The following is a 10,762-nucleotide window of genomic DNA, read 5'->3' on the forward strand; positions in this document are numbered from 1 at the left end:
GCACCAGCGCATCAACCAGAGGGAAGAAGAGAGAAAATCTGGTCCAGGCTGAGCCATCCCTGTGCCTGGCTCTGGGATGCGACAATCCTAGGCAGGATCCCACCAGGCTGTGCCTTTTTATTCCCAGGAGGGCATGGAGCTGAGTGATTTGAGGCAAAAGATTTGTAAAGCTGTTTATGCATGGGGAGATTAATCAGAGCAACTGGGGGCAAAAGTGGCAGCTGTCTGCATGCCTGGGGACAGCTGGTGGCATCAGCCCACACCTCACTCCAGTGGGACACAGGGCAGACCCCCTTGGTTTCCTACACCTCCACTGAGCACTTCTGGGAAGAGGCTGGAAAAGCACTTGGGGAAGCTCCGAGTTCTGCTGCAGGCACTGACTTCATTAAAGGGGCTGAGGGTAATACCACAAAAATACCCCTCCACCTTTTGTGTTTCCCTGGAGTGGAAGGAAAGTTGGCTCCTTTCATTTTCATTAACACCCTCATCAATTCAAAGTGACTAAATAGATGCTTAACTGTTCATTATACACTCTCTGCATCTCAGGTCTGAAAGGGAGGCTTTATTTCCACAATTATGGTTTCCATCCCATTACAGAGGGAGAGAGCACGAAGAAATATAGAAATGTGGATTTTAATAACCTTATATTTCAAACTCTCTGTTATTAAAAAAAATGTTTGCATTTACTGTGATGGGGGGAAGATTAAAAGGATTGCCATGGATTCCACTTAGGGAACATTGCTAATGATTTCAATAAATCACTTTAAATAAAAATCACAATCTCCACAATTCCACCCAAATGCCATTTGGCAGAGGGGTTGATTATAGGAGCAAAATGAATTTTAGAATTAGCTGCTTGTCCTAATGCAATTGGACAAATTAAATTTAGGGATACACACATATCCAATGAAACACATATCTCATGCAGAAGAGTGGTGGTTTGGCCCCTGGGAAAAAGAACAAATAATTTTTTAGTGGGTCAAGAAAGATCTTGTCCCTCGTGATGGATGTCGAGGGTTTGTTTCAGCTATTTCCTTGGTATTTTTTTATTTTATGGCTTATTCCCTATGTAACTACAGTCAAAGCACTGGTGTTTTATTTCCACTAAGGCAGGATCCAACTGACTACTGGAACTTGTCTTTGATAATGCTGGTGTCCATGCAGAGCTGAAAAACTGCCTTGACACGTTGCTAGCAATGCCCAGAGGAGACAGTCTTGATTACTGTCTGTGTCTGGGACCGTATCTCAGGGTCTCTACACAAGGTGAAGCCCAGGTGCTACACCAGGCCTGGAGATCTGACTCTGTTCCCAGCTCCACTGCTGGCTGCTTGTCCTCCTCAACAGCACATGAGGGACATGGAGGCAACAGGCTGTGGATGTGGCAACAACTGTCAGGTGCAAATAGAGCTGCAGGGGTGGAGACCAGCATAGGAGTTTATCCCTGTGCAGTGGGCTGTGGCTTAGGAAGGCTTTGTGTCTCACCCTGGCCAAGAGCTATGCAGAAGTTGGCAGAAAATGTCATCAGGAGGTGCAGCTCCAGCAGCAATATCTCCATGTGCACTTTTGAGCAAGACATTTGTTTGCCCAAGGGTAATTTTTACGGCCTTAAGGTGGTTTTTTGTGTCTGTCTTCTGTGCTGGCTGCCGACACCAAACCCTGACCCCCACCAGAGAAACCACCACACGCTGTCAGCAGAATAAGCACAAAGATCTACGCCCTCATATGGCACAAGGTAAAATGGTCTTCACAGGACTTCTTCAAACCATGCAAATTTTAACTATGCAGGGTGACATCCACGTTCCTATCCAGATGCGAGCTCGTGGGGGCTGCACAGTCCCTGTCCCAGTTTCTGCAGCCTTCCCACGGATGAGGCATGCTGACCTTCATTCATCCCTGTATGGGCCAGATGCTCTTCCCTGCCTCCCTGCCTGGCTGTGCTCAGCTTCTGCACTACACCCTGCAACAGCGACTTCATTTCCAAGCAACTTCCATACCTGTACCAAAGTTGTGACAGCAACCTCCCTGCATGACAAGAAGTTGTGAAATATAGGCTTATCCTATATTCCCATTCCTGGCATTCCTCTGGCCCAGCGATTTCTGCTTGAACAAAACAAACAAACAAGGAACAGCAGCAATTTTTAGCAGATGAATCAGAGCGAGCTATCTTTATCTATCTATATATAAAAACACCTTTTTAAAAGTGGTTTTTTTTTGGATGCTGTATTATTCATGCTCCCAAAGCTGAAGAAGTCCAGATTATAATAATAATAGACATAATAAATACGCCACATTAAGTGCAGTGCCTGGGAAGACTGTTCCCTATCTGCTGTCTCTGGTAAGCAAAGTGGGGTTTTAACTCTGCGTGTGGCACCATCTCATGGACAGCTTGGCTTGTTCAAAGGACTTTAGAAGCTGAAGGCAGGCACAAAATTATCCAGCATGAAAAGCTCGCTTCCTGAAAGAAAGGGGAACATTTCCCAAATAAACAAATCCAGGGCAACAGGAGTAATTGCAGTGGAGCTGAGGTGGGAAGAGTGAATTACATGTTTTGTTTGCATCTCTAGAAAATGCTTTGGCAAAAAAAGCATTTGTAGGCCTTATTTGTGGTTAAATCTGACACATATGGGCAAAGCAGAACAGGAAGGCTTCATCCCAACAGGTGGGAAAGTACTGTTTTTCCATGTCTTATTCTACTCACAGCTTTACTATCCTGAAACCTAGTGAGAAAGTGAGCCAGGCTGTGTGCATCCAACACCTCCCAAAGCCTCTGAAAGGATCTGGAGGGAGAAGCTGGCAGTCTGTACATTTTCTATTTTCTCTGCCATCTAAGCTGGATATGTAGATAAAAAAGTCACCAGCTGTTTCTTTCAAGCAAAATGGAGAAGAAACTGCATGGATGTAAACCTGTTGGAGTCTTCAGAGAGTTTGAAAGGGCAGGACTGAGGTGTCGGTCCACCTGCTAACATCTGGGCTCCAGGAGGAAACTTTAAATGTCAACAATGGTAGAGGAAAGGAAGAAATTAAGGATCTGAGAAAGGCAAATAGGAAAACTTACCTCCTTCCCTGAAATACCTCCCCCATCACAGCTAGAAGTACAGGAATAGAGATCTCCCCAGACACCAGTTCTCACTCCCTACAGACAGACACAGGAGTGTGTGGCTCTGCTGCCTGTCCCTTGCAAAGTCCTTGCTCCAGTGTCTTCTCCTCCCAGACAAGGACTCAATTCTAACAAGGGACCTCTAAAGTTATGCTGGTATTTCAGGTGTGGAGAAAGAGCTGAGTAGGGTTGAGTGTGAGAAGTGCTGCTGGGTTGCCAGGCAGGTTACAAATACACTCTGTGACTCCTGATTAATCTGCCACCTCACACGAGAGGTGATGCAGAGCTCTCTTCTGCATTGCAGATTGTGCTCCCGCCGTGCCCTTTCCCCAGCACCTCTCATAACCCTTACCTGCTATTTCCCAGGCACTCATTCAGCACCTCACATGCCTGATCCCTACGTTGCTGCCTGCTGGGGTTGTAACTGTGTTTGCAAACTGATCCCACCCTCACAGGCGGGAAACCAGCCCCTGGGGCCACGTCCTGGCTGTCTCTGCCGCACCAGGCACGCTCACATTAAAGCAGCTGATGGCAGAGGGGGATTGTAACATTAGCCTGTTACTAAATGGAAGTGGGTAACTCTCTTTTCTGTGCTCCAAAGCAATGTGTGCAAATGGTGGATCACAGATGGGAACATCCCCCTGCTATAGGTACCTGGGTGCTGAAACAGAGGAAAGAAGTGGGCACAGCCCTTCTGGAGTGAAGGCTGAAAACGGGTGATAGCATCCCTTCTCCCCGTTCAGGTCTGGCAAGGTCAGCCAACTCCTGGTGAACTGCAGGAGCCCGGGACTGAGTGACAGGAGCATGAAGCAGCTCCAGTCTGGACTGAGCTCTGCTGCATCCCAGCGGGGGCATTGCCTCGAGCACCCCGTGGTGCTCCAACTCTAGCGGCAACGCTCCTCTTGTCAGCAGCAGGCAGTTGTGATTGGCAGTGGCAGCAAAACGCTTGATTACTTTGGGATAGGATAAACTCAGGAGCAGAACCAGAAAAAGAAAGAAATGTTTTTAACAAGTATGGAAACCCCTTTTAACCCACGTGCAACCAGAGGTGTGGTTGCGTCCCTTCCATCTTTTTATTTTGTGATGGAAGTGCTCCATAGTTTTTTTTTTCAATCTGCCTGCTTAATGCTACCAAAGAGTAATTTAGCCAGGGAAATGTTCACTTCTATGAGTTGAAGCCCCAGGAGAAGTCTGAATTGAGACTTAAGGTGACATTCATAATGAGCAGGGCAGGATTTTTTTGCATAGGCTGTTAACCACATGGAGACATAATCCTTTGACTCCTGCACTTTACTGCTACAAAGGTATTAAATGTCCACTAGTGTTACATAAAATTGTTCACAGCTCACCAGAGCTCTTGGCTTTCAAAATGTTGTTTGCATTGAATGTTCTCCTGGCTGAACCTGCTGTTCCACAGATGAAGGAGGTCTCCCATCAGTGAGCAGCTATGCAGTGGGTTCTTGTCCTTCAGCGCCAAGTTACAGCTTTTCTCGGTGAATCCAACTCGAATCTTCTTCACTGCAATTGGAATCAACATCTTCCTCTGTCCCATTAAGCACAGAAAGCTTCATATTTCCTTCTTCCCTGGAGCACTCTTTGATGTTTTTGATGGAAAGAGCGATCTGTGGGTTTGTGTAAAAATGACCTTACGCGCTTTATTTCTTTTATCTGAGACAACAGGAAAAAAAACTAAGCCACATCCACTAAGTCCATGCACATTTAGACAATTCAGGAAGATCAGGCAAGTGATGGAGCAGCAGCCCTTCTGTTCATGGTGGTGCTGAGCTTCAATGACATTGCACACAAACCTTTGCTCCAGAATGGGACCCTGCCAAAGGTGACCTTGAGATCTGAGCAGTGAGAGCACAGACACTGAGATTTTGCCTCAAAACCAGTTCTAGCTGTGAAGTTGCATCCCAAGGAAAGGAAGCCTGACCGCAGCAGTCAGAGATCCTATAGTTCCCATCCTGGGCTATACCTGCCTTCAGTTACCCTATGCAACTATTGCCTCCTCACATCAACGGAGCAGGAGCCTCCCCTTTCAATATCTGAAGGTTCTGTGCTCTTCTGCACACCTCATCCTATTCCCTGAGCCGCCTTCCCCACCCCAGGCATGCTGCACGCCGACTTTCTGGCCTCAGATTTGTTTTGCTGTCGTGTTTTGCCTGTGCCAGCCTCTCAGCAGAGTGCAGACAAGCGGCCCTTCATCCACCACTCGGATGATTTATAACCTTGCCAACACCTCCAGGGCTTCCACTCACCGTATGGGTTAATGGCTGCTACCAGAAGACTTTGCAGCTTCAGGCTTCCTTTAACAAGTGTCCAACATGCAACTGAAATGTAAGTGCTTTGTTTGGTTATTCGTTTGTTCAGCTCAGTCCAAGGTCAAAGCCAAGAACAATACAGAGGAGCAATAGTAAAACACTCAAAAGCCCTCTGCAAACTTCTCTGCAGGGCTCCAAAGCACAAGTGTATTTTTATTCTCCTTGTGGCTTTCAGAGGGAAGCTGGGAACAACATCACTGTGTCACAGAGGGGGAAGCTGAGGCACACAGCAGTTGAGCACCAGATCCCAAACTTATTCTAAACAGGGATTAGATTCTCCTTGGTTTCAGTTGACTTAAATTCCCAGAAATTTAGGTGGGGTGCTCGGTTCTTTCAGAATAAGCAAACTTTCCTAACCAAAGCCAAGGCTGTTTGTTTATTGCAGGAAAGGAGCAGTACTGGGAGGGAAGGAAGCATGGCAGTGGAACTGAGCTGATGAGCCTCTGTGAGGAGGGAGGGGTAAATAGAGAGATCTCATATCTGAGACCCCAGCATTAATTCATATGTTGATGAATGCCATAAATTAGATTGCAATCAGACTGCATTCTCCAGGGACCTATTCCATGTAACGAGGCAGAGCCAAGTCTGTTCCAAACCCAGATAACTTCTGGAGACTTTGAGCACGGTTCCTTCCTTCGCCACCCTCAATAAATAAATGACGTTGGAAAAGAGGAAGGTATTAGCTGTGAATGGATTTTAATTGAAGCAGTGGTAAATTCATTTCATGATCTTTAATTAGCAGAGATGCTTGCCGGAAATGTAATTTACAGGAAACTTGCTCCTTTGCTTGGAAATCACCGGAATGTCCTAGTGATGGGCCTCAGAAGGGGCTGTGGTCTCTGCAGATAAGGCATGAAGGTCCAGGATGAAGGTGCTTGTCTCTTGGGGTGAAGCAGGCAGAGCAGGCAGAGGGTCTCACAGCATATTCTGATCCTGTCTCCAGGCAAACCTCAGTTCCAGCTTGTGGCTGCATCTGAGAATCAAGCAGGAAAAAATGATTAACGTCAAATGATGGCTGGGTTTGATGGTCCGAGTCTGTGGTTATCCAACCTTCACACACACAGCCCCTCTCCAGCTCCTGACCTTATCCTGAACCACACTGATTTGAGCAAGCTATGTCTCCTGTCCTTTTGTTTTTCTGAGTTTCCTGAAATCCTTTGGATCCCCACCTCCTGCTGTCTTCCATGAACCCTGACCCACACAGGTCCTGGAGTCCATCTCCTGGTACAGCTGGCTTCGTGAAGGGGGGTTGGGGAGTTTTACAGAGAAGCAAAGGGAGCAGGAAATCGTTGAAACTACTCTTCTTTCTCCAACATGTTTTTCACTGCAGGAAGCTTTCTCACCTCGGGACACATTCAAAGCTCATCACTTTGGGAACAGGACAGGTCACGAGGGATCCCAACCAAACTCTGAGAGCAAATTATGAGTGGTTGAATGGGAGACATCCAGAGATCCCTTCCAGCCAATGTGCCTCTGAGTCTCTGAAACCAAATTACCCTGTCTGGAGCTCCCAGTGAAAGAAATGGCTATGAGTCATGAGTGGTGATTAAGGACAGCTTTAGGTGCAGAGACTCAGAATAAAATCACAGTGCTTGCTTCTCGGCTTGTCTTCTCTTTGTTCATGCTCCACTTCTTGCCTGCTTATGCTGGGATGAAAGCAAGCTTCCTTTCATCTCAATTCCTAGCAGAGCTAGAGTTGTCCCAGCAAAGGGAATGTGAGCCGGTTGTACTCCTGAAATCTGTTGACATGTTGCTAAAAAAAACCCCTCAATTATTAGGAGAGGAGCAAGGGAAAGAAAAGAGGTTCTGCTTTTCCACGTTGAAAACTTTATGGGGCGTAATTGAGAGATCAAAACTACCTTGGTGAATAATTGGTACCAGCTGGGAAGAATTAGCTTGACGTGTAAATCACATGTTGGGTTTGTTAAGCCACTCATGAGAAACCAAGTCCTTCCCTGGTAATCTGAGGGTACGTTGCAAAGGAGAGTGTTCCCTGTGCCCTTTAATCAAACATGGTCTTCATAGATGTGGGTAACACATCCCCCGTGCCTCAGTTTCTCCTTGATAACAAGAGTATGGCACTGGATTGCTGGATGTAGAGCTCCTGGGATGTGTGTGGTTGGAGGGGGATAGACCTTGGTACCCTGTGCCTGCACCCAAGGGCAGCCTCTGCCCACTTGGGTGTGGGCATGAGGAGGTGCCCTCATGAGATCCAGGGATGGGGATGGATAGGTCCAGCCTCCCTCACCCCAGTAAATAAAGAGAAAGAAGCAAAGCTGAAAAGAGACAGCTTTCTGGATGCAGCAGGGAGCTCCTGTTTTCTTTCCCCTTCATTAAATACTGTGTTTTTCTCTAATGAAGGGGCCATCCAGAGCAATAATGAAACTCTTCTCACATCTCAGTGCTTCAAATGCCACCTCCCCTTCCCGTGCCGAGATGAACCCAGGCTTCAGCAGCTCCGAGAGTGGGGGCCTCGCTGCTGCCTCGCTGTTTCTCTAGCAAAATAAAAGCAAAATTAGTTCCCCTGCAAGAGCCGCAAAGCACCCGTGCGGGGGGTTGTTTCATTCATCCCTTCTCCTCCTGCATCAATAATGCCTTAATCTCCTTCCCGCTGGGCTCTGCTGTGTGCCGCCTTGCCAGAGAAGGGCAGCACGGTGCTCCTGCAGGGCTTTAGGGCTGCTTTCTCCACCCATGGGCTGCTCTGTCACCAACCGCGTTGTCCAGCAGGGAGTCACCTCCGGGACACGGATAAATCCGACCGGTCTGTGCTGCACCTTAGGTGCTGGGTTTGGGTGTGTTTCTGTGGGGTGTGTGATCACCAGGGTACACCATCCCCAGGTGTACAGAAACCTTACATATCCCAGGTTACTCAGGACCCCCGGGGACATGTGAGCCGCCCAGCTCTCCGTGGCATTAACAAGCACCCCTCTTTTCATGTTAGGGGTGATTATGTAGAAAGTCCCCTCAAAGCTATGAGCATCCTCACTCCTGTTAGAGGTTCAGCAGCCACTGCCTGCCTCCTGAGAGGGTCCGGGAACTGCAGAAATTGTGAGCAAAACCAGTGTCATGAGCCAGAGGGTACTTCAGGATGAAAATGTGCCAGGTATCCCATCAGCTCTGGGCATTTGCCCCTCAGATATTCTTGACTTTGCTCAGGACGGGGCAGCCTCTCTGCTGTGAGGATGGGTAGGGATGGCAGCAGCTCCAGGAGTGACTGTACAGGCACAGCGGATGGCCTGTAAGTGTCTCCTCATCTGTCATCAACGTGCAGTTCAATTACAGCCTATTGGGGTTTTCTCGATTTGCCAGTTAATTAATAAAATCTGCATCGCAGATGAGTTCTATTTACATAAGAGCTGAAGGAGGCAAGTCTTCATCTTAATAGCAGTGAATATTCAGATGTCAGATTAACTCATTGCTCTCAGTTCCAAATTGTTATTCACTTGGTTGTGTTCTGAAGACACTCTGAATTTCCACTTTCTTACTGTGAAAGAGGCAGTAATGGGATATTTTGTTTTCTTGAGCCCTGGTTGTTTTATTGAAACTACTTCCAATAAGCTGCAAAATTGCTTCTGTGTGAAGGTAGGACTCCCTGGCTAGAATGAGAGGTGCCTAAAGGGGCAATGACAGAGACCTCTCATATCATGGACAGCATGGAGCTGTGAGAGAAGGATTGCTGACCTTTCCTCATAACTAGGTGTTTCTGAAAGCAGGAAAGCAGTAGATTTGATATAGACAGAAGCAAGTCCCTTTTCACATGGAGTGGATTCCATTGCCTGTCCTGTTGCCACAGGAGTCCACCAGGGATTTGACAAAGCGTTGGTGGATGTTAAACCCCACAATCTGAATATGGCTTTGAATTGATGAAGACCCTTGAACCACAGATCACAAAAATGGGAAAAGTGAGTTAAGACCAACTTGTGAGTGCTATTTCCCTTGATTTCTTTGCATCTGCTGCAGCCACTGAACAAGCTGGGTGGGCTGTTGGTCTAAATCATAAAGCCATTTCTATAGCAATTTAGCTGATAATTTGAAGAAAAGGCAATGAGTCCCTTTGCTTCTACAGTTGATGGGAATCAAAAAGATGTGTGTGAGGAGGCTGGCATGTAGAGAAATCTTGAATGGTGATGGGTTTTTATCTGCCTTTGAAGTTGTCATGAGAACATTTTAAGGTGATGTCACTATCCAGTCTACTACAAAGAGTAACACAGTACAAGAGAGAGCTTCCCTTTGATATAATCTACATCTGACCTTTGTTTGTTAGTGCCTCAGCATTGTCCTTGTCTGATGAGCTTCTTGAAGGACTGAAGAATTAAGAGGCTGTGGCAGTGCCAAAAGAAATTAGGGAATGTGATTGGGAAGGAAACCTGGGAAATGAACCTTGCTTTTTAATCAACGCACCAAGCAAAGCAGGGCTAATCAGCATTAATCAAGTAGAGCACTGTTGTTAAATGCAGGCCCTGATTTAGAATAGGGGGCTCTACTAATGACCCAGCAGAATCAGGAGACTCCTTCCAGCTAGAATTCCGTTGTTTAGGACAGTGATTGATCTGATGATCGTGTATTGATCTGCTTTCCCAACTGCACAGCAGTTCAGGCTCTGCATCACTTCTCCCTTTTGCAACAGAAGTGCTGTGTGGCCTCCCCTGGAAGTGACTCACATGGCAGCAACCAACAGCCAGGCAATAAAACACCATCCAGTGGGAGCGAGGCATTTTTATTTTCATTATTCAGACAGCACGTGGGTGTGTGTGGCTCTGCCCCAGCAGCAGCTGTCATCTTATGGGCTGCCAGAGCAGGAATTCCCTCGGAGAGCAGCCACCACCCCACGGAGATGCCCAGCAAACTCCACAGGCAGTGTGGGAGAGGCTGAACGTAGAGATGCTGAAACCATTTTTCTCAGAGGTGCTTTCAACTCAGCTCTTCCTGAGCCCAGGTTGGACTCCTGGAACCTGAGATAGAGTTAAAAAACGTGGACAGGAAGGAATCTGCTTTTACCCCCACAGGGTACAGATTGCCCCAGAGGGGCCAAGGTGGCCATGTCTACACTAGGACATAAGAGAGCCAGGGGACTGTCCCACAGTGGCCTGTCTTCTTTCATCATTAGCACACTTCCAGTTAACATTCTCTGGTCAGTGACCAGACACAGCTATGGGGACAGGCAGGCCAGGACCTGTTCCCTTGTGACAGTGGGGGTGAAGTCACCTGGCTCTGAGGGGAGCTTTTGGCTAGACCCTCAGATGTGGGCTGTACTGTGGCCACTGGCCAGCGACCAGAACCAGGCCTGTTTTATTTGGGTAGCTCTAGATCATGGGGCTGTTGTGCTGGATACTCTCCTTCT

This window comes from Corapipo altera, unplaced genomic scaffold (assembly GCF_003945725.1).
Source record: "Corapipo altera isolate COAL_440 unplaced genomic scaffold, ASM394572v1 112, whole genome shotgun sequence".
NCBI lineage: Eukaryota > Metazoa > Chordata > Aves > Passeriformes > Pipridae > Corapipo > Corapipo altera.